This window comes from Stegostoma tigrinum, chromosome 9, assembly GCF_030684315.1.
Source record: "Stegostoma tigrinum isolate sSteTig4 chromosome 9, sSteTig4.hap1, whole genome shotgun sequence".
NCBI lineage: Eukaryota > Metazoa > Chordata > Chondrichthyes > Orectolobiformes > Stegostomatidae > Stegostoma > Stegostoma tigrinum.
Window position 1 is genome coordinate 76,993,240 of NC_081362.1, and position 24,153 is coordinate 77,017,392.

Genomic DNA, 24,153 nt, shown 5'->3' on the forward strand with positions numbered 1-24,153 from the left:
GGTATTACAATGCATATGAGTTCAGATATCCTTCACTTCATGCCGAAAAAGGAAATGTTTAGAATCAAACACCCAAAGTTAGAATTTTGAGGATTTCAAACAGATCCTCCTAGCTGCCTGCTCACTGGACTTTAGAAGACAACTGTACCAGGATACTATGGCAAGAGGCCAGTTAGGATATTAGAGAAAGACCAGTTAGGGTATTAGAGAAAGGCACAGAGGGAAGCTGATTTTAATGTATTAGTTAGGATCAAACAGTCCCCATCTGAATTTCATAGTGTGTTTGCAGAGAGACTTCTTAACTGCAATAGAAAAACCTGGTCTGAGGAGGGAGAGGACCCAGATGGAGATGAATACTCTCCAAGATTACCGAACAGGCTCAGTCTGTAGAACAATGGATGCGTAAAACAGCAAAACAGTGGTTTGGAAGTTCAGTTGATCCATTAGGACAACCTGGGAACAGGAGTTGAGGAAATGCTAATGCAGTAGCCAGATGTCTGGGTCACAAAAGAACCCTGTGCAAAGAAGGGGTCCCCAAAATCAATAAATCTGAGGAGCAGGAAAGTCAATGTTTCGGACCGAAACCCCTTGTTAATCCTGAAGGGTTTCAGCTGGAAGAGTTGATTTCCCTGCTCCTCAGATGCTGTCTAACCTGTTGTACTTTTCCAGCTCCACATTTATTGACTCTACCTTCCGGCATCTGCAGCCCTTACTGTCTCTGCGACTCTAAATTTGCTGTTTCCATTGCAAAAGCTGGCTCACTGCACCCAAGATTGCTGTAGGATAGGGAAGAGCCTGATAAGGTGGGCACATTCTGCTTCCTACCTCCTCTTCCTCCTACGCTTATAAGCTTTGACCCAATCACACAGAATCTAAAGAGATGAGTGGCAGCAATAGAGATTACAAAGATCAGACAGGGAGCTCAGTAGGTCCAGTTAAGCAATGACCCAAAACACTATGCTGAAAAGCCAGGGTCCATTATGAGTCCTCTAGGCCTCCCGGAGAGACCTGGTGTCTTCCCTTCTCATAGTTGCTGTGCAGGTGAGTAGACCATACTGTTGTTACTAGAGGCCTTCACCAATTAATGCGAGCTGACTCACCAGAACCCAAGCCCTAACCATTATTCACAATCCTTGCTGAGACTTTGCAAGAGGCTCACACAAATCTTGCCATGATTCAATACAACAGTCACTTGCCATCAAGTCGAATACAGTTGGAATTAACAGGAACAAAGAAAAGGCCTAGCAGAATTCTGCAAACAGCAGATAGACGCATTAGTTATCTCAGGAAAGAGGCCAGGTGGCCTTGAACATCCTGGGACAGCGTGAACAATTCCAGCTGATTTAGTGAGCATTACTGAATAGGCTCAACCCTCTGCTCTACCTTCCAAATCTAATGAGGCAAAGCTGTAGTATAATGCCACCGGAGTAGAACTGAGACTGGAAAGCATAAAAACACAAAAATAGGAGCCCTTTGAACCCCCTCCACCATGCGTTATGATTAAGGCTGATCATCTAACTCAATAGCCTGTTTCTGCTTACTCCCATATCCTTTAATTCCTTTACTGCTATCTCTAGCTCATTCTTGAAAACACACAATATTTTAGCCTTGACTGTTCCCTGTGATAGTGGATTCCACAGGCTCACTATTCTCTGGGTGAAGAAATTTCGCCTCATCTCAGTCCTAAGTGGTTTACCCCATATTCTTAGATTTTGACTCCTGGTTCTAGACTTCTCTGCCGTCAGGAGCCTCCTTCCTGCATTTACCCTGTTATAGTCATGTTAGAATTTTATGGGTTTCTATGAGATCCATTCACGCCCCAACTCAGTCTTCTGAATACCAGCGAATACAATCCTAACCAATTCAACCTCTCCTCACACGTTAGTCCTACCATGCCGTGAATCAAAGGTGGGCAAGAGATCTCCCGGAGCAAAAACTCAAATAGGTGAGAAACTCAGCAGGTCAGGCAGCATCTGTGGAGAGAAAGCAGAGAAACAATCCAGTGTCCCTTCTTCAGAATCCCTCTAGAGACCTTCCAGTTCCAGTACAAATTGGCAGAAGTCCATATTCCCCAGTGAGGTGAGAGGGATCTCCAGTGAAGATTGAAGTGTATTCTTAAAAAGAGCACATCTGATATTCAGAGATAGTAGGAATTCCGAAGCTGGAGAATCTGAGATAACACGGTGTGAAGCTGGATGAACACAGCAGGCCAAGCAGCATCAGGGGAGTAGGAAAGTTGACATTTCGGGTTGAGACACTTCTTCAGAAATGGGGGAGGCCAAGGGGATTCTGAAATAAATAGGGAGAGATGGGCAAGTGGATAGAAGATGGATAAAGGATAAGATAGGTGGAGAGGAGACAGACAGGTCAAAGTGGCGGGGTTAGAGCCAGGAACGTTGAATGTAGGTGGGGAGTTAGGGATGGGATAGGTCGGTCCATGGATGATGGACTGGTCAAGGAGGCAGGTTGAGGTTAGTGGGTAGGAGATGGGGGTGGGGCTTGATGTGGGAGGAATGGTTGGGGGGGCGGCTAGCTGGGTTGGTTTTGGGATGTAGTCAGGGGAGGGGAGATTTTGAGGCTTGTGAAGTCCACATTGACACCCTTGGGCTGCAGGGTTCCCAAGCGAAATATGAGATGCTGTTCCTGCATCTTTCGGGTGGCCTCATTGTGGCAATGTAGGAGGCCCAGGATGGACAAGTCATCTGAGGAGTCAGGTGGGGGGTTGGGGAGCTGAAATGGGTTGCGACTGGGAGGTGTAGTTGTTTGTTACAAACCAAGCATAGGTGTTCTGCAAAGCTGTCCCCAAGCCCCTGCTTGTTTTGCCCAATGGAGTGGAGGCCACAACGGGAACAGTGGATACAGAATGCCACATTAGCAGATAAGCAGGTGAGCATCTGTTTGATGTGGAAGGTCTTCTTAGGGCCTGGGATCAGGGTGATGGGGGAGGTGTAGAGGCAGGTGTAGCACTTGGTTTGGTTGCAGGGAAAAGTGCTGGGGGTGGTGGGGCTGGAGGGGAGCATGGAGCAGACAAGGGAGTCATGAAGAGAGTGGTCCCTCCGGAAAACAGACAAGGGTGGGGAGGGAAAAATGTCCTTGGTGGTGGGGTCAGATTGCAGAAGGCCGAAGTGTTGGAGGGTGATGCGTTGGATTTGGAAGTTGGTGGGGTGGTACGTGAGGATGAGGGGATTCTGTTTTGGTTGTTATTGTGGGGAGGGGGTGTGAGGGACGAGTTATGGGAAATGAGGGAGACACGGTCAAGGGCATTTTCGATTCCTGTGGAGGGGCAGTTGCAGTCCTTGAAAAAAAGGACATCTGGGATGTTGGGGAGTGGAATGCCTCATCTCGGGAGCAGGTGTGGCGGAGGTGAAGGAATTCAGAATAGGGGATGGTCTTTCTACAGGAAAGTGGGTGAGAGGTTGAGTGTGCTGGTAGCTGTGGGAGTTGGTGGGCTTAAAATAGATATCGGTTTCCAGGTGGATGCCAGAGATGGAGACAGAGAGGTCCAAGGAGACAGAGGTATTGGAGATAGTCCAGGTAAACTTGAAGTGGGGATGGAAGTTGTTGGTGAATTGGATGAACTGTTTGAGCTCCTCATGGGAACATGAAGCAGGGCCAAAACAGTCATCAATGTAATGGAGGAAGAGGTGGGGGATAGGGCCAGTGTATCTTTGGAAGAGGGATTGTTCCACATATCCTACACAGAGGCAGGTGTAGCTTGGGGCCATGCAGGTGCCTATAGCCACCCCCTTTGTCTGTAGGAAGTGGGAGGAATTAAAGGAGAATTTGTTGAGGGTGAGGACGAGTTGGGATAAGCGGATGAGGGTGTCAGTAGAGGGGGAGTGGCCAGACCTGCAGGACAAGAAGAAGCGGACGGCCTTTAGGCCATCTGCTTGAGGAATGCAGGTGTACAGGGACTGGATGTCCAGGGTGAAAATGAGATGTTGGGGATTGGGGAATTGGAAGTTCTGGAGGAGGTGGAGAGCATAGGTGGTGTCACAGATGTAGGTCAGGAGTTCCTGGACCAAGGGGAGAAAATGGAGTCCAGATAGGTGGAGATAAGTTTGGTGGGGCAGGAGCAGGCCGAGACAATGGGTTGACCAGGGCAGTTAGGTTTGTGGATTTTGGGAAGGAGATAGAAGTGGGCGGGGCAGGGTTGGGGAACAATGAGGTTGGGAGCTGTGGGTGGGAGGTCACCTGAGGTGATGAGGTTGTGGATGGTTTGGGAGATGATGGTTTGGTGCTCGAGGGTGGGGTCATGATCAAGCAGGCAGTAGGAGGAGGGGTCAGAGAGCTGGTGTCTGGCCTCGGTGATGTAGAGGTCAGTGCGCCATACTACAACTGTGCCTCCCTTGTCCACGGGTTTTATGGTGAGGTTGGGCTGGGAGTCGAGGGAGTGGAGGGCTGCATATTCTGCGGGGGAGAGGCTGGAGTGGGTGAGAGGGGTGGAGAGGTCGAGGTGATTGATGTCTTGAGGACAATTAGAGATGAAGAGGTCGAGGGAGAGTAGGAGGCCTTGGGGTAGTGTCCAGGAAAAGGGGGTGCATTGGAGGAGGGAGAAGGGGTCAGTAGAGGGAGGGTTAGGCTCACGGTTAAAGAAATAAGCGCAGAGGCCGAGGTGGTGGTAAAACTGCTCAATGTCCAAACGAGAGTTGTATTCGTCGATGTGTGGGTGGAGGGGGACAAAGGTGAGTCCTTTATTGAGGACTGACCATTCGGCCTCAGCAATAGGGAGGTCTGGGGCATTGGTGAAGACTTGGCAGGGCTGGGTGTTATTGTCTTTGTCTGGAGATGCTGGCTGTGAAGGCGGTGCCGGACTGACGTCACCAGTGGGCGGAGTGAAGTTGCCGGTGGGCGGAGCGATGGTGGTGGGCGGAGAGAAGGCGACAACGGGCAGAGCGACGTCAGCCAGTAAATCGAGGATGTCGATGGAAGCAGTGTCCTCGATGTTAGTATTGGCGGCAGCGATGTCTTCGATGTCTGTGTTGGCCTCAGAAAAGGAGGCGGTGGCTTCAGCAGCAATGTTGATGGTGTAGGTTGTACTGGAAGTGGCGTACCGGGTAACCGCGGATGTGACGTCATCTGTGGAAACCGTTGGTACTTCAAAGGTGGCCACATAGCCAATGGCAGCAGGCACATGGTGGGGAAGTTTCTGGGTATGGTGGCAAGAACCAGTGAGTTTAAAGTATTTTCGGTTTTTAGTGTCTAATAAAGCCAAGTAAAATTGAGAGTTCCCCATCCCTATAATATGATATCACCTAGTGGCTTGAGTCCCATTCTTTCTCATAGCAGTAGAGAGTTAAATCTGTCTACTGACTGCTTTTAAATCGTACCACACACCTTCCATCCGGCTAGGCATATGATTTTTGACAGGACTAAATTTTGGGTTTCAGAATTCACAGATATATTTGGGCATTATTAACCTCCAAAACCTAAGTGAATTCTGTTTTTGCGACTTTAAAACAGTGTTCAAAGGACAGTGAGAGTCTTGCTAAGGCAAAAGCTTTGAGAAAGTGTCTCCACTATAAATGTACTATTCAAAACCACTAAACCTGGTCATCATTGGTTCTGAAATTTCAACTGATAAAGTAATTTGAATGAAGTTGTTATTTCAAGCACACATCAGGAAACTTAATTGAGGTTCAAGGGGACATATACATTTGATTTTTCAATTTTAATTTTAAACAAAGGCCAACAGCTTAGACGCTTTTAATTTGTATTAAAAATGAGAAAGATTGCTTGGGAAGACATCCCAATAACACTGTTGAGGCTGTACACAAAAAACCCCTCAAGTCTGCCACTGCCGTATCTGAATTTGTGATAATTTTACAAGAAAGAAATGTGAAGCATAAGTGAGCCAGTTAATTTTGAGAAAACTGTATGTATTTTTTTGTAAGAAAGAACAAACAAAATTTGTAATGTTTGATTTCTGTTTTAAAGATGTGATGAAAGCATGCTTTTTATTTAAACTGGACAGTAAGATTTATCCAGAGTTCCTGAATCAGATAGAATGGTAATTAGTGGGATGTTCCACTTAAAATAAATTAATAGTGACAGGGACAATGTGATACAGTATCAATTGGGAATGGGTAACTCACCTTAGGTATAATTAAGTGGAATATATCAAGTTAAAGGCAAGTGTTATGAAATTAATTAATTAACTGGAAATTAATGAATTGACAGCTTTCTTTTGAAGTTATTTGTGTTGTTACCTATGAAGATTTTTTTAGTGAACTAAAGTGAACGACTTGACCACCACTAGAGGTATGGGCACCAAGATGGGAGAATACATTTGATTCTCTTCCCCACAACTTTTGACCTTTCAAAGCAATCATCCGAAAGTCAAGAATATGTGGCGTAATCTAGGAATACTAATGTAACCGCACAGAAGTGTTTGTTACACCTGAAGTAACTGACATGAAGGAATACATGGTAAGAGATGTATTTCAAGTATGTCCATCGACTTGACAAAATGATATCCTGAAGAACAAGAGGACATAATTTAAATGATTAGATACAGACACATAATCCACAGAGAAACCTATTTTAAATCAACAAACCAATGTTGGTGAGACGAGGTTAAAATAAAATATTAAGAATTTCGACATAATTTCTTTTACAGTTTGGATTTTAAGCTAGTGGCATGTGTTTTGGCCTGTGTGCATGAAGAGTGAATGATTAACTTGTCAGTATTTTCAAGTCATGCTTTATTTTTAAACCAGTATAAGAGGGAAAGTCTCTGGGGTCATAATAGGAATTTGTCAACATCGTACTCTCCCAAAGAAGGAAAGAATAAACATTGATGAGCATTGGCTTGCTTTCAGTTGAGAAGGATCAGGGCTTTTTTTTTGCTCAGGGGAATTAGGTCATAGAAGCCCTATTTGAAATTATATGTATGAAAAAGTTTCTCTTAGAGAAGTTGCTCAGAAAGGTTAAAAAGTAGGTAAAAATCCCCAGTGTAAGGATTTTAGTTTGAAAGTTCCTAACCAGAAGTTGTTAGCTCAATGAAAGGTTTATTGGAAGCTGAGAAAGTCTAAGTACAGCTGGGTGAATAATTGTGAAAAAGGCTATTACACTGTCAAGACTCGGAATTGAAAAAGAAAGTGTCAAAACTATGTAAAAGCAAAAAAATTCTGAAGAAAAGTCACATTAGACTTGAAATGTTACTATTTCTCTCTCTACAGATGCTACCAAACTTGCTGAGTTTCTTGAGTATTTTCTGTTTTTATTTTAGTCAAACTTATAAATGTGATAGAGACGGGATTACTCCCTGTGTTTAAGCATTGTAATCTGATGGCGTTGGGGTGGATGAGATTGTATTTTCCCATTTGTTTTGAAATCTTTCAGACTATTTGTCAATAATGTGGTTTATTATATTTTATCTCTAATTTTCTCTTGCATAATATACCTTCGCTTTAGTGATAAAACCAGATCTGTCGAATTGTTAATTATGTTTTAGCGAAAGACCTTTCCTCTTAAAATAAGCAAAAAGACCTCTCAAGCTAGATTTCAGTGTGGGATCTGAATTATCCGGTAATGACATCAGCTGGGATCGCAGCACTAACCAGAAATGCATCACTCACTGCTTGGCCATTCAATGAGTGACTGGACTTAAGATATGATATGAGCTCTGCATAAAGTCCAGATTTATTGTTATTTCATTTGTATGCAGGCTGGCATTTTGATTGTGCCAGCTTACATAAACAATTATGTACACTTACTGTTCAATAAGCAAGCATTTTAGTTGGTTGGAGATGGTGAAATTGCTATCAGTTCCCAGCACATGTGCGAGGTGTCAGAATTGATTTGTTACTCAGATAAATAACCATAACAAACCAATCATGAAGACAAGATGAATGGATGTGATAGCACAGAGAATACTTGGCCTCATCACAGTACAGATTTCAAAAATGAGTTTGAAATGACTTAGTCCATTGAGATCTGCATGTATTCAGCATAGGATCGTAACTGAGATTGACAAATGTTGGATCGTACAAGTAAACTGTGAACAAGGTGAAATACAGCACAGTGTTCAATTTGAATTCATCCACAAAACTTGGCAAATGATATCAAATTACACAGAATTTGCAGCTCAAAAGAAAAGTCCATTTGCCCTAACTGGTCAATACTTGTGACTCATTTGTAACTAATATTATCCTCTGTTTGCTTTAAACTTGATTGAAAGAATACACAATGACCTCATTCGCTTCAGAATGGAAGTTTGCTATAATGTACATTAATTTGCTACAAATTTGCTTATTCAGCATGTCAAGGCTCCAAATGAAGTTTTTGTTTCATTCACTCATGGGACATGGGTGTGTCTGGCTGGCCAGCATTTACTGCCCATCCCTAGTTGAACTGAATGTCTTGCAAGGCAATTTCAGAGGGCAAATGACAGTGAATCATATTGTATGGGACTAGAGTTGGCTAATGGCCAGACCAGGTGAGGATGGCAGATATCCATGCCTAGATGAACATTAGTGAATCCGATGGGTTTTTCTAAAAATCATCAATGCTTTTATGGACATCAGTGGATTCCTAACTTAAAAGATTCTTTTTTAATTGAATCCAGATTTCACCAACTGCGATGGCGAGATTTAAACCCAGGACCCCAGGACATTAGCCGAGTTTCTGGGTAAATAAATCTAGAAATAGCACCACTCGACTATTGGCTCCGTAAATAAGTAAATGTTATTGGCCTGAACCGACGTACCCAGTCCTAACCAGACACAACTTCACCCTCATCAACCTGAGTCCTTCACCCCCAGGCCTTCGTTCCCCAGCCTTGACTCTCTGGTCTGTTCCCTTTTACATTGGCATTCTTGCAGACTGAAAAACAAAACTCCATCTCGTTCTATTCTAACTGTCTTTCCTCTGTATGATCTGCCTTTATGGCTCTTTCATACAATTGCATCATTCATTACCATCCTTCTGGATCAGATTGAGATAATGCTGTCACAATTATATTCTAAACACATATGATTGATGCCACAGAAATTTTGCCTCCTGCTTTTTGCAGGACATGTTTTATTTGTTTTAAGTGTGCCTTTTGTGCAAAATTATCTGATAAATATTGGTATTTGCTGTTGGCTCCAAATTATTAATTCCTTCTGTTTGTGAAAGTGGCTCAGCCTAATTTTTAAAAATCGGGTTTACCTGCCATTGAATGGCTTGTCACTGACATCACGCAGCATGTTGGAATTTTAATGAAATCCGGAGAGAGTTCTCCATTTTATTTTTGGCCTGTAGGAGCTTTGAAATGCTACGCTAATGAATATTGATGACAATAAAGTGTGAAGCTGGATGAATACAGCAGGCCAAGCAGCATCTCAGGAGCACAAAAGCTGACGTTTCGGGCCTAGACCCTTCGTCAGAGCGGGGGTTGGGGAGCGGGTTCTGGAATAAATAGGGAGAGAGGGGGAGGCGGACTGAAGACGGAGAGAAGAGAAGATAGGTGGAGAGGAGAGTATAGGTGGGGAGGTAGGGAGGGAATAGGTCAGTCCAGGGAAGACGGACAGGTCAAGGAGGTGGGATGAGGTTAGTAGGTAGGAAATGGAGGTGCGGCTTGAGGTGGGAGGAAGGGATGGGTGAGAGGAAGAACAGGTTAGGGAGGCAGAGACAGGCTGGGCTGGTTTTGGGATGCGATGGGGCAAGGGGAGATTTTGAAGCTGGTGAAGTCCACATTGATACCATTAGGCTGCAGGGTTCCCAAGCGGAATATGAGTTGCTGTTCCTGCAACCTTCGGGTGGCATCATTGTGGCACTGCAGGAGGCCCATGACGGACATGTTGTCGAATGAATGGGAGGGGGAGTTAAAATGGTTCACGACTGGGAGGTGCAGTTGTTTATTACGAACCGAGCGGAGGTGTTCTGCATAGCGGTCCCCAAGCCTCTGCTCGGTTTCTCCGATGCAGAGGAAGCCACACCAGGTATAATGGATACAGTATACCACATTGGCAGATGTGCAGGTGAACCTCTGCTTAATGTGGAAAGTCATCTTGGGGCCTGGGAGGGGGGTGAGGGAGGAGGTGTGGGGGCAAGGGTAGCACTTCCTGCGGTTACAGGGGAAGGTGCCGGGTGTGGTGGGGTTGGAGGGGAGTGTGGAGTGAATAAGGGAGTCACGGAGAGAGTGGTCTCTCCGGAAGGGTGACAAGGGTGGGGATGGAAACATGTCTTGGGTGGTGGGGTTGGATTGTAGATGGTGGAAGTGTCGGAGGATGATGCGTTGTATCCGGAGGTTGGTGGGGTGGTGTGTGAGAACGAAGGGGATCCTCTTGGGGCGGTTGTGGCGGGGGCGGGGTGTGAGGGATACGTTGCGGGAAATGCGGGAGACGCGGCCAACGGCGTTCTCGACCACTGTGGGGGGAATGTTGCGGGCCTTGAAGAACTTGGACATTGGGATGTGCAGGAGTGGAATGTCTCATCCTGGGAGCAGATGTGGCGGAGGCAGACGAATTGGGAATAGGGTATGGAATTTTTGCAGGAGGATGGGTGGGAGGAGGTGTATTCTAGGTAGCTGTGGGAGTCGGTGGGCTTGAAATGGACATCAGTTTCTAGCTGGTTACCTTGAGATGGAGACTGAGAGGTCCAGGAAGGTGAGGGATGTGTTGGAGAACTCCCCCTCCCATTCTTTCGATGACATGTCCATCATGGGCCTCCTGCAGTGCCACAAGGATGACACCCGAAGGTTGCTGGAACAGCAACTCATATTCTGCCTGGGAACCCTGCAGCCCAATGGTATCAATGTAGACTTCACCAGCTTCAAAATCTCCCCTTCCCCCACCGCATCCCAAAACCAGCCCAGTTCGTCCCCTCCCCCCACTGCATCACACAACCAGCCCAGCTCATCCTCTTCCCCCACTGCATCCCAAATCCAGCCCAGCCTGTCTCTGCCTCCCTAACCTGTTCTTCCTCTCACCCATCCCTTCCTCCCACCTCAAGCCGCACCTCCATTTCCTACCTACTAACCTTATCCCACCTCCTTGACCTGTCCGTCTTCCCTGGACTGACCTATTCCCACCCTACCTCCCCAACTATACTCTCCTCTCCACCTATCTTCTTTTCTCTCCATTTTCGGTCCGCCTGCCCCTCTCTCCCTATTTATTCCAGAACCCTCACCCCATCCCCCTCTCTGATGAAGGGTCTAGGCCCGAAACGTCAGTTTTTGTGCTCCTGAGATGCTGCTTGGCCTGCTGTGTTCATCCAGTTTCACACTTTATTATCTTGGATTCTCCAGCATCTGCAGTTCCCACTATCTCCAATGAACATTGATGCGTTTTAACTATGATTATACATTTACCAAGATAATATGACTGTTTCAGCCAATGTCACATGATCAGTTGCTTCTAGCACCCCTATCATTCTGATTAAAGCTTCCCATCTCACAGTACAGGCATACAAATTAACTCGGCAAATTATTATTCACAATGCATATCTTTGCATTGCAAACTTGTTTGATCCTTGGATTTTTTAAAAAAGAGTTTTTAATCCTTTGGATGTCCTGCTGCCAATCCCATTGAGACAGATTGGCTAGGGCATGAAACACAGGGATTTGGAAGTCCTTATCCATAAATTATAAAAAAGCAAGCATCAAAGTTCAATGCGTAATAGGAAAAACAAATCTTTGAGTCTCCAATGGACTGGTGGGAAACAGTCAAGGGGAACAGCAAGAGGTTCTACATCCTCAAAGTTGTTCAGAAGGTGAGAGAGAGAGAGAGAAAGACAGAGAAAATTGTAAAAACACCAGAAAAGTGTGCAGAACCTATTCCTGCTGCAGATGACAAGGATGGTTATCAAGGAGGTTCGCTAGGAGGTAAACAGCCAACAAGCCTTGGTCTTTGCCTCAGAGGCCTCCAAGATAATCCTCCAGTCCAGGGTCTGCTCCATGGAGCAGGATGCGGTGTGATCACGTTTCTTAGAGAGATAGCAAGAATTGCTGTTCTGCTCCTCTGATGCTGCTTGGCCCACTGTGTTCATCCAGCTCTACACCTTGTTATCTCCGATTTTCCAGCATCTGTAGTTTCTACTGTCTCAAGAACTACAGATGCTGGAATTTCTGAAGAAGGATCCTGACCTGAAACGTCAGCTTTCCTGTTCCTCTGATGCTACCTGGTCTGCTGTGTTCCTCCAGCTCCAAACTTTGTGATCATATTTATTGTTCTTTTTTCTGTGTGATCAGCAGCCTGAAGGAAGAATATGGTTCTGTAACATCATGTCAATCTGACATCCTGAGGATCAGTAAATCCTTTTATGCCAGATAATACAACAAGAAACCCAAAGACTCTGCAGCCTCCCAGCCATTCCTGTCCTCTTTCATGGAAGGTTTAGATGACAGCATACGGGAGAAGTTGAACCAGCCAATGTCTCTTGATGAGCTAGCCAAGGTCCTCGAGTCCTTAGAAAGGAATAAAACTCACAGAAACGATGGCTTACCAGCTGAGTTGTGTTCAGCTCTGTGGGACTTGATGGGTCAGAAAATGCTGGAAGTGTACAACAGTGTGTCTCTGGCAGGTTGCATATGTGAATCCATGAGGAAAGGCATCATCACTCTCACCTGCAAGCAGAATGGGGAGAGGGAGAAAATTAGAAATTGCCAACCAATTTCACTGCTGAATGCAGGCTACAAAATCCTGTCTATGGTCATCACCAACCGGGTCAGGATGCTCTCAGATTGGTGATTCACCCGACCAAACCTGTTCCGTACCAGGCAGGATGTCTGAGAGCCTCGTGCTCCTTAGGGATATGATCGCCTGTGTGCAGGACAGCGGAGTGGACAACTCATAAACCTGGACCAAGCGAAGGCCATTGACAGGATATTGCACACCTACATGTGGGACATGCTCTCCAAAGTGTGCTGTGGGGAGGGGATCTGCAGTTGGATCCAACTGCTCCTCACAGACATTGTTAGTGTAGTCTCAGTCATTGGGTGGGAATCAGAAAGCTTCCTGATCAGATCTGGAATTGGGGATGGCTGCCCCCTCTCTCTTCTGTCATTTGTATGTTGTATCAAGCCTTTAGCTGACTGCATCAGGAAGGATGTGAGCCGGAGAGGAGGGGCTGTTCCAGGCAGTGGAGGCCTGCAGGTCAGAGCCTCCCTGTACACAGATGATTCCATCGTGTTCTGCTCAGATCCACTGTCAGTGCTCAGACTCATGGGTATCTGTGGCCAGTTCGACCTGGCCTTGGGAGCCAAGGTAAATTGCGGCCAGAGCAAGGCCATGTTCTTTGGGAATTGGGCTATACCTGAAGATGACCTGAAGGTGCTGGAAATATGGTTCAGCGGGGCCAGGGTGTGCGCCAAAGATTGGGATGAGCATATCATCAAAGTGAGGAGGGAGCATCACTCTCCCTCTACTGGGAGTAAAAACATGGTCATCAGGCATGAGATACACTCAGTGTTGCTGCCTATGGTTCAGGACTGGCCCCTAGTAGTACCGTTGCAGTCACGTGAGCTGTCTTCCACTTCATCTGCAGATCAAAGGTGGACCGTGTCCATACAGACACCACATACGAAGTTCTGTATAAGACAAATAAGGATGTATCCAACAGCAGCATCAAGCTATTTGAAGATGCTCAGTACACAAATACCAAGTGTCACTACACATTGAGGTTCTACCGAGCCCCGATGTTTTGAAGGATGGGCTTGGCCTCAGTGCCCTAGAGTGCTCCAAATAGTTGGACTAACTGTATCTCATGGAAAAATTTGCAAAAGAAAACTCCTTTGACCATAGGACAATCAGGAAATGATTAGCAATAGCATCCCCCAGATCCTGTGGGAAAAGCAAAGGCTGGGTCCTGTTGGGTTATTCCCTGAGCAGACTGTTAAAGTCATTTGGCAGAATGTCTCATCACCAAATCTTTCCTACAAGCTTCAAGATCTAGCTTGGCTGGCCGTGAGAACAGCACTACCTATAAGACAATAGACAATAGGTGCAACAGTAGGCCATTCGGCCCTTCGAGCCAGCACCACCGTTCATTATGATCATGGCTGATCAAGATCCTTTATGTCCACTCGGGAGAAGAGACTATCAGACATCTCCTTCTGGAATGTGCCTTTGCAAAGGAAGTCTGTTGAGAAATGCAGAGCTTTTGGTTGAGGTTTATCCTGAGCAGCTCTGTGAAACAGATCTCTGTGTTGTATAGTCTGTTCCCTGGGACGCGCACCGAGAAAAACATTGACTGCGTCTGGAGGACCATCAACTCGGTGAAAGATGCTCTTTGGTTTGCCTGAAACTGTTGGCCTTCCAGAGGAAGGAGCTGACCTCAAACAAGTGTTGCAGACTGACACATTCCAAGGAAAAGGGCTATGTGCTGTGGGATGCACTAAATCTTGGAATAGTGCTATCAAAGCACAGTGGGGAGAGACCACTGTCTGAGGTCTTTCTGCAGAAGTATAACCAAGGCCCATTCAGTTGTCAGACCCTCTCAGTGCCTCCAAATGAACATAAATAGTTTCCGGCATAAATAGAAAATGCCTTTGTTTTCTGCAACTGTAGAGTAGTTCTGAGAAATGTCAAAATTACAATCTACTGTTTGTTTTCTTTCTTCTGCAAAGGCTGTACAGAACTGATTAAATGCACTTACTGATGGTTTTACTAAGTATATTTTTGAAATAAAAGAAATGGCCTTTATTCTAAATGGAATGGAATATAAAAGTTTCTGAAACTCTTGGAATATTGTGTTCAGTTCTGGTCGCCTCATTATAGGAAAGAAGTGGAAGCTTTACAGAGGATGCAGAGTAGATTTACCAGGATGCTGCCTGGATTGGAGGGCAGGTCTTGTGAGGAAAGGTTGAGGGAGCTAGGGCTTTTTTTGTTGGAGCAAAGAAAGATAAGAGGTGGCCTGATAAAGGTGTACAAAATGATGAGAGACGTAGATAGAGTGTACAGTCAGAGACTTTTTCCCAGGGCAGAAATGACTATTATGACGAGGGATAATTTTAAGGTGATTGGAGGAAGGTATAGGGGACATGTCAGAGGTAAGTTCTTTACACAGCGCATGGTGGGCGTGTGGGATGCGCTGCTATCAGTGGTAGTGGAGTCAGGTACTTTAAAAACTTTTAAGTGACTCTTGGATAGTCACATGGAGGAAGTAAAATGTAGGGTGCGCAGGGTAGGTTGATCTTAGTAGGAGAATAGGTTGGCACAACATCGTAGGCCAGAGGGCCTGTACTGTGCTGCACTGTTCTATGTTCTATGTACACAAAGCACTAATCAGGCCATAGCTGGAAAAGTTTGAACAGAATTGGGCCCCTTTCTAATGAAAGCTATATTAGAATTGGAGGTGGTCCAGAGAAGGCTCATTTGGTTGAGAACAAGGTGTGGAGCTGGATGAACACAGCAGGCCAAGCAGCATCTTAGGAGCAGGAAAGCTTTCTACACCTTGTTATCTCTGATTCCCTAGCATCTGCAGTTCCTACTATCTCTGAAGCTAGACCCTCCTCATCCCTGTTATAGATGTGCAACCCCTCATCCTGAGATTATGCTGACTAGTCCTACACTGTCCCAAAAGGAGAAACAGCCTTTCACATCTAACCTGTCGAGTCCCCTAAGAATCTTATATATTTCAATAAGGTCGCCCCCTCATTCCTCTAAATTCCAATGAGTACAGGCCAAATCTGCTCAACCCTCTTCATAAGACAATCCTTTCCTACTTGCTATCAACGAAATGAGATAATAGGAATTGCTGATGCTGGAGAATCTGAGATAACAAGGTGTAGAGCTGGATAAACACAGCAGACCAAGTAGCATCAGAGGAGCAGGAAAGCTGACGTTTTGGGCCGAGACCCTTTCTCAGAAAAATGTTTTTCGAAAGAAGGGGCTAGGCCCAAAACATCAGCTTTCCTGCTCTTCTGATGCTGTTTGGCCTGCTGTATTCATCCAGCTCAACACTTTGTTATCTCAGGAGGATGTTCTTCTCTGAAAGGGCAGTGAACGTGTGGAATTGTTGATTGCAGAGGGCTGTAGAGGCTGTGTCAATAAATACAGTAAAGGCTGAGAGAGATTGATTTTTAATTGAGGATTTGGGTTAAAGACAGAACAATGGAGTCAAGAATTATTAAATCAGCCATGATCTCATTGAACAGTGGAGCAGATTCAATGAACTGAATGGCCTACGTCTAATGGTCTTATCATAAAATACTTACAGTGTGGAAACAGACCTTTCAGCCCAACAAGACCACACTGACTCTCAGAGCATCCCACCTAGACCCATCCCCCTATAACCCACTGAAGCTACACATCCCTGAACACTACAGGCAATTTAACATGGTCAATCCACCTAGACCACACATGTTTGGACTGTGGGAGGAAACGAGAGCACCCAGAGGAAACCCACGCAAACACAGGGAGAATGTACAAACTCCACACAGACAGTGGTTGAATTGCACCCGGGTCCTTGGTGCTGTGAAGCGGCAGTGCTTAACCACTGAGCCGCTGTGCTGCCCAAGGGACAATGATCTTCTTTATCATAATTGGCAAAGCTGCCCAGTGTCCAAATGGAATTGTTTGTTAATGGAAGTAATGCAAAGTATTGAGAATGCTGTAAACCTCAAGTAAGATTAGTTTGGACAGGAGACACAGGGGCGGCCATCATCATTGTACAGTCACACCGCACTTGAACGGAAACAGTGGTGCCACTGACATTGTGTTGCACCCATTCCATCTCAACTGCCATACCCTAACCTTCTCGGGCACCGATCACTTTGTTGCCACCCATGTGGCTGACACAATAGGGAAGTAAATAAGCAAAGGCTCTTTGTGAGCGTTTCTCTGGGTCAAAGCTATTGCACACAGTTTGCAAATGGGAAAAATCATTGAGACAATTGTATTAAAGCTGTGTTTGCTGGCAGTATAGCAGAAGGGGTGAATCCACCTCCCAAGTAGCTGTACCCTGTAATATCAGTGACATCATTCCCAGTGAAACCACAAAGTGACTGCATGCGGGCACTTCCCTCGTATGTCAAGCCAGGTTTCTCAGAGTACCTCCCTCCCCTCATCAGCTTTGACACCGTGGAAATGTTAATTAATTTGTCTTGACATCTTTTAAAAGCTCCCATTTATAAAGTGTGTCCAATAGCATTGCTCCAGGAAAGCTCTCAGATAGAGCCCTTGCTATATCATGCACTACCTCATTCCCTGAGCAAAGTGGCCAGCAGAGCAGGCAGTGGGAGAGGAAGGGGAGTGGGACAGTAACAGGAATGGGCCAATAAGACAGGTGGGGCAATAAGACAGGTAGTGCAGTAAGGCAAGCAGGACAGTGAAGAGAGAGGGGCAGGAAGGGGAGTGGGACAGTAACAGGAATGGGGCAGTAAGGTGCGCGGGACAGTGAAGGGGGTGGGGCAGGACGGGGAGTGGGACAGTAAGGCAGGTGGGACAGTAATAGGAATGGGGCAGTAACAGGATTGGGGCAGTAAGGCAGGTGGGGCAGTAAGGAGAGTGGGACAGCAAAGGGACAGTGGCAGGAAGGGTTGTGGGGCAGTAACAGGAGTGGGGTAGTAAGGCAGGTGGGGCAGTAAGGTGAGCAGGACAGCAAAGGGAGAGGGGCAGGAAGGGAACTGGGACAGTAAGGCAGGTGGAACAGCAAAGGGCGAGGGGCAGGAAGGGTTCTGGGGCAGTAACAGGAGTGGGGCAGTAAGGAGAGACAGTCAGTTAAGGACAGCAATACTGATATTCTGTTCCAATTTGTTGACAGTAGATACTGTGAAAAAGGAAGAAAACTAGAAGCATTCAGCAGTTCAGGCAACATCGATGGGGCAAATATGGACTTAATGTTTCACATTGATGACCTTTCATCAGAACCAGGAAAACAGTTAATTAACATCATTGGTTGAGCCTAAATGAAAGGTTAACTCCATTTCCCTCGCCACAGATGTTGCCTGACCTATGTATTTCCAGCATTTTACAGGAAGAATTAGGTCCGACAGGTATTTTATTCCATCAACCCTTTAGCTTTGACGGCTTCCCACATCCAGAGATGCGTGAGGCAGACAAAGCACATTCTTAGGTGATATCTCCTGGAACAGGTCATTGGTCTGAATCCACAGCTTGTAGTTTCAGGGGTGTCATTCCACATCAAGCCCGGAGATTCTTGCACTCTTACTGTCAGGCACGTGAGAAAGAATTATAGGCTGTTTGGCTGCATTATGAGAATTCCTTCTATATTGAACCTTAATCGTCTAGCTCAGAAGCAGGGACAATACTCACTGCATTACAAGACCAGAGCCCTTCAATTGATGAGTATTTCACGGAATCAAACCCAAAATGTCAGCAAGCACACAATAAGAAAAACAAGAACACATGACAGAGGGAATTGGGATCAACGTTATAATTCTTGCTTTGATAGCATGTTACTGATGAAGCTAACTGGCCACCTTCTCAAAGCTACAAATCCCAATGACTATTCCACTCTAAGATAATAAAGTGTGAAGCTGGATGAACACTGCAGGCCAAGCAGCATCTCAGGAACACAAAAGCTGACGTTTCGGGCCTAGACCCTTCATCAGAGCCCGAAACGTCAGCTTTTGTGCTCCTGAGATGCTGCTTGGCCTGCTGCGTTCATCCAGCTTCACACTTTATTATCTTGGATTCTCCGGCATCTGTAGTTTCCATTATCACTGATACTATTCCACTCTATACCAGCCATGTATAAACAGCTGTCCATGATAATGGCTCACTGTATCAAAAACACTGCTCAATGATCCTACTTATCTGAATTTGTGGCAGCATCCAAACTTCCATTAAAAATAAGTACTATCACATCAATTTGATTTCCATGGCAACTACCATTCTTATTATTATTAAAATACAAAACTAGATGTTCCGTAAAGTAGAGGTCTGGGATATCTTAACTCCTGGAAAACCATAGTTAAACATTGAACCTTAAAATTCTCAACTGTAGCATCTCACCCAAAGTGTTAGGGTCTTCAAAAATACAGAATTATTTTTACAATGTTTTTACAGATAGTACTGCCTGTTTCTTTTTCATTACTACATTGATCTTTCCTGATTACAAGATGAAAAACTAATGCATGTTTGATTGGCCAAGTGACTATTTGATCAATAGAATATTTAACACTTAGCCACACATGGAGTTATTAGGCTGGTAAACCAAAGATTTGGTCACTGAAGTATGTTTTAAAGAGCACTTGGAAGGCTGAAAAAGGGCCACATATTTTGAAGGATTAACTACCAGAATGTAGGGCACTGCCCACCAAAGGTGGATGATGAAAAATTGGAGATGAGGAAGAGGTCAAAAATAGAGAGATGCACATGGCTTGGAAGATGTCGGAGTGAAGGAGCTTGCAGAGAGATGGGTGGGAAAGGCCATATGGTAAGATGCAAAACAAGGTGAGAACTTTGAAATCTTGCATTTTTAACACGAGCCAAATAGGTAAGTGAAGAGAGGGACATCAGGCCAATGGGACTCAGTGTGAATTAAGATATGGGTAGCTTAGATTTGTTGGGTTTTCAGCTGACGAATCACTCGTCCGTGTTGAACTGCACTGCAGGGTGTACTAAAAGGTGGCAAGAACAGAGTGTGCACTGGTGGGAACCACTGTCATCTTAGCTGGTCAGGTCCTGAAGGACATACCTGCTAACTCGTGTCTGTAGCAGTTGGCAAGGAAACCAACGTGAGGAAAAACTTACTAGACCTTTTCCTTACCAATCTGTTGTTAACAGTAGAAATGACACAATCTCTACAGTGCAGATAGAGGCCATACAGCCCATCAAGTCTGCTCTGACCCTCCAAAAAGCATCCCACCAGATCCCACCACCCTGCCCTTTCCCCTTAAGCCCCACTTTTTCCACGGCTAACCCACATAGCCTGCACATCTCTGGGCACCACAAGGTAATTCAACGTGGCCAATCCAGCCTAATCTGCACATCTTTGGCCTGTGGGAGGGAACTACAGCACATGGATGAAACCCACACAGACACTGGGAGAACATGCAACTCTGCACATACAGTTACCAAGGCTAGAGTTGAGCCCAGGTCCCTAATGCTATGGGGCAGCACTGCTAACCACTGAGCCACTGTGCTGCCAGTAATCAATTGGAAAACACTGCACAGTCCTTGCGGAGATTAAGCCCCATTTTTATTTTGAGGATAATCTCCGTAATTTCTGAGTTCCGAGGAAGGGTCACCGGATCCCAAACATTAACTCTGTTTTCTCCTTCACAGATGCTGCCAGACCTGCTGAGCTTTTCCAGCAACTTTATTTTTATAACCTCCACAATATTGTGTGGAAAATGGGACATATTCAGAATAAATCAAGCGTCTCAGAATGTGGAATCCATAGGCACTCCTTGCATTGACACTGCATTAGACTGCACTCAGCATCAATATTGTTCCCAGCATTTAGACTGCTCCCACCATGAACAGTGCCATCAGCATTAACATGTTCCCCGTGTTAACACTGTTCTCAGCATTAATTGCTCCCTATATTAACAATGTTCCTAGTGTTAATGCTGCTCCCAGTGTTCCCAGCTTCCAGTGTTCCCTGCATCCAGTGGCAGATTGCAGTGGAACAGCTGTTAGGACCATTGGCAGGGAACCCCTAGGCCTTCTGACTGGGGAGCAATATAATACCTCTCGTAAGATTCAGCTGAAAGTGAATCCTCAGTTCCAACTGAGTTGGTGTTTAATTCCTGTCATGTGCTGTCACACTGAATGAACTATTGAACATCTACACGTTGTTTTATTATGAAGAATTTGCTTCTTGGACTGATAAAATGCATCAGTTGCACTACAATGAAAATTAAGCCTTCCACAAGCACCCACCCCAGCCACCATCCAGCATTCTTTGGCAAAGCTCGCAATTTACAAGGAGCATTATATTTGCATGAATACTGAGATGACATTAGATTTAATGCCGGTTTTCTGGTTAGAAAACAAATTATGCTTTATGTTCTCTTAAGAGATGGCACATCCATCAAGAAGACATTCTACTCTATGTACATGAGTGGAAAGCACTTACAGAGAGCTGACACATCTCTTCTCCACAACGTGTCTGTTGAACCAATTAGGTACTCACAGTATCAATAGTAAAAGACTAAATCCTGGCAACACGAGTGGCAAAACAGACCCATGAGAAATGAACAGCCCATTTCATTTGCAACTTATATCGATATTCGATTGGCTAGGTCTTTCCCAATGACGCCAAACAGGAGTGAAGTGTAATCTGGGAGTAAAGTGGCTGCCATCACACCCATTTGGAGTCTAATTCCAGGAACTCTCCCTTTGCCATAAGGATGATACCGGTCTGAGGCAGTCAAAAACAAAGTTCCTGGATGGTTTAAACTCACTATTGACTTTGGACAGATACTAAGTCAAACAAATGGTACTTCATCTTTTGCTCAGGTCTGTTACAACCTTCCAGATTCAAAACTGAGTTCGATAATTCCAGCTCATAACCCCTGCCCCCACTTCACCTTTTTGGAAGTCAACCTTTGGTCAAATTGTACATTTTCTCTCCTAATGAGACAAATTTGTTGTTTTTTTCACTTGTCCCTCTTTTGTCTTGCACCATTATTTCTTTGATCATCCTGTCATCTGCCCTATCGCAGACCTTCTTCTCCTACCTTCTTTCCTTTCTCTGCCTTTGTTCTTGTTGAAAACCTGTTGCATCTGTGCATTCAGCACTGATGAAAGACTGTTGACTTGAAACATTGGAAGTGAGTCATAACTGAAGTGTAGACTGGAGGTGTGCAATGGGAGTGTGCAATTGTCTGTCTAACTACTCCCTAAGCCCCAATTCTCTCTGAAAACTCTGAATACCTCAATCACTCATTCCATCCTCCCAGCACTGCCAGCTCGATCCCACTACCCCCCTCTCCTGACTCCCGTACTAGACATTTCCTACTAGTGAATCCTGATGAACCCATCTGACTGGAGAGACCTTAAGCGTCCTCAGCTGTCCTCTTTTCTGGTTTGACAACTCTCTACCCACCACACGTCCTCACCAGCTTCCCTGTCACCCCATCCCTGCCATCCAGCTGCCATCCTATCTTCTCACACACCTTGCACATGTACCTCTCCCACCTAAAGTCATGGCAACCCACTCACCTGGCATCTGTATGTCCTCCCCTACCTAGCACATGAACTCTTCACCCGCCTGCCACCTGAACCCCTCATTCACCTTCCATCTTTAGCTTCTCATCCACCTGGTACCCTAACAACCCACCCAATTAGTACCCCAACCCCTCATCAACGTTGCACTCAGCACCCCTCAACATCCAACTGCCTCCCTACACCCTCACTTTACTTATACACTTAGGTTCTCAGAGGAGCTATCAAAGTAGCATTCAACATTGAATATGGCAGCCAGTGCTGCAAAAGAGGAGTGTGGTTTCAGCAGTGATCCAATCTACAGCTGCCCATATGGATTTCCAGATTGCACTGCACTGTTTCGGCTGCGAAGACTCTTGGCCCAGACACTTGCTCGGAAAGCACCTCGAAGGATAACTGGGTGACATTTTTGTCTCGCCTGTGTCAGAAATGGGGATTGCAACCCAGTTTGGGTGCTTTGGACTATTACCTTGGTTTCTCTCCACGGATGTTTTCAGGCTGCTGTTTTTTCTTTAAACAGCATTTTCTGCCCTAAAAAGGACCAATCCATAAGCTAGGGTCAGAATGTGGGAGAGTCCACGTGGAGTGTCCATGCATCAAAGTGGAGTTGAGGATTATCAGATCATTCATGATCTCATTGAATGGTGGAGTGGACCTGATGGGCCAAATGGCTAAGTTCTGCTTCTACATGTTACGGTCTGAAGGTCCATGTCAGATAATCTCTGGTCAACTGTTCCTCAACAAAGCCACTCAGAGAGTTAACCAGGTAGTTATCACTCAGACCCAGCCTGAATTATAACTGTGCCTTCAGAATTTCTGAAATATAACATTCATCAGCCTGAATATCAGCAGTGAACTAGATATCTTTTCCCTTCGGAAACACCAATTTGTAATAGAATCATTCATTTTTGCAGAATGGAAACATTTCTGGGCAATAGATACAACAAAGCTTTCCGTGAAGTATTTAATAATTACAAGTGTTAAATATAAAATGAACAACAAATCAATATTTAATATGCTGCAAGGGACATGCGTCATCATGTTTACTTCAGCTTAATGGCCATACGTTATTTCAAAAGAGTAAGACCCTGAAACAAAGCACCTATCTACAGTTTAAATAAGTACAATTTAGTGATTAGCTCAAGACTACACTTTTATTTGTTCACTATTGTAGCGTTTTCCCAAACAGACACCAGTGAATCAAAGGGTGAGGCATGATACATGGACTAATGGAGAAGTCAACAGCATTGCACAAACACTGACAATAGGATTGCATGATCATCTTGTCAATTAGGAAATGGTGCATTAGATAAAGGTGTCTCCATGTGGTAGTACAACTGCCTCTGAATTCAAAGCTCCACTCCAGAGTCTAGCTTGACACCTAACTGCACCACAGAAAGAAAGCTGCATTAGCCATTGGAGGCACCATCTTTTAAGTGAGACACTAAACTGTAGTCTTGTCCCTTTTTTCAAGTGGATGCAAACTACCCCACGAAACCATTGGAAGAAGAGGTGGGACGTTCTCCCTAAGTAACAACACCGACAAAAATCTAAGATGTCACAAAGTTGTTTTGAACCAAATTATGACTATATATGAATATGCTTCATTTCAGAGTTTAGTTAGCAGGTTCTCTACTGAGGTGAACTGTTATTTAATGGCATAGAGTTGAACCTGTCAGGTGAAGAGTGCAATAATGCTAATGTTAATTCAGGTCCTGACATAGTCTTTGCTAAATACTTGAAATATTATTCAGGAGGTAATGGTGCTCAACCTCCGACAACCTGGCATATATCAAAGTAAAACACTAGATATTCACCTAGTAACCCACTCTGACAGAAGTAAACATTTGATTTTAAAAACTCAAAATAAATCAATTAGGGCATAACATTCAAAGTTTTTTGAACCTCTGTTAATATTTCCTTGATAGAAGTAAATCTAATCACACAAGTCAAGGTAACTTTTGGAATCTTGCTGATATTATTTAAGTCACAGTCATAGAAGAATGATGTTAAATGTGATTTCAAAATTTGTACTTTTCTGTTAGGTGAGGACTGTTGTTAGACCCTGTCTGTATACTGTTTAACCATG

General features: G+C 44.9%; 1 protein-coding gene across 8 annotated transcripts in view; it reads right to left on the minus strand.

Annotated features, from left to right (window-relative positions):
- LOC125454579 (muscarinic acetylcholine receptor M3-like) overlaps window positions 1-24,153 on the minus strand; it is a 232,258-nt gene that overhangs the window by 27,822 nt on the left and 180,283 nt on the right. For 5 of the 8 annotated variants that reach the window (XM_048535493.2, XM_048535492.2, XM_059648651.1 and 2 more), the window contains one exon: window positions 12,430-12,550. The exons of the other annotated variants lie outside the window; for them this stretch is intronic. The gene's annotated coding sequence lies outside the window, so the exon portion shown is untranslated. The remainder of the gene's footprint in view (window positions 1-12,429; window positions 12,551-24,153) is intronic. 8 annotated transcript variants of the gene reach the window in all.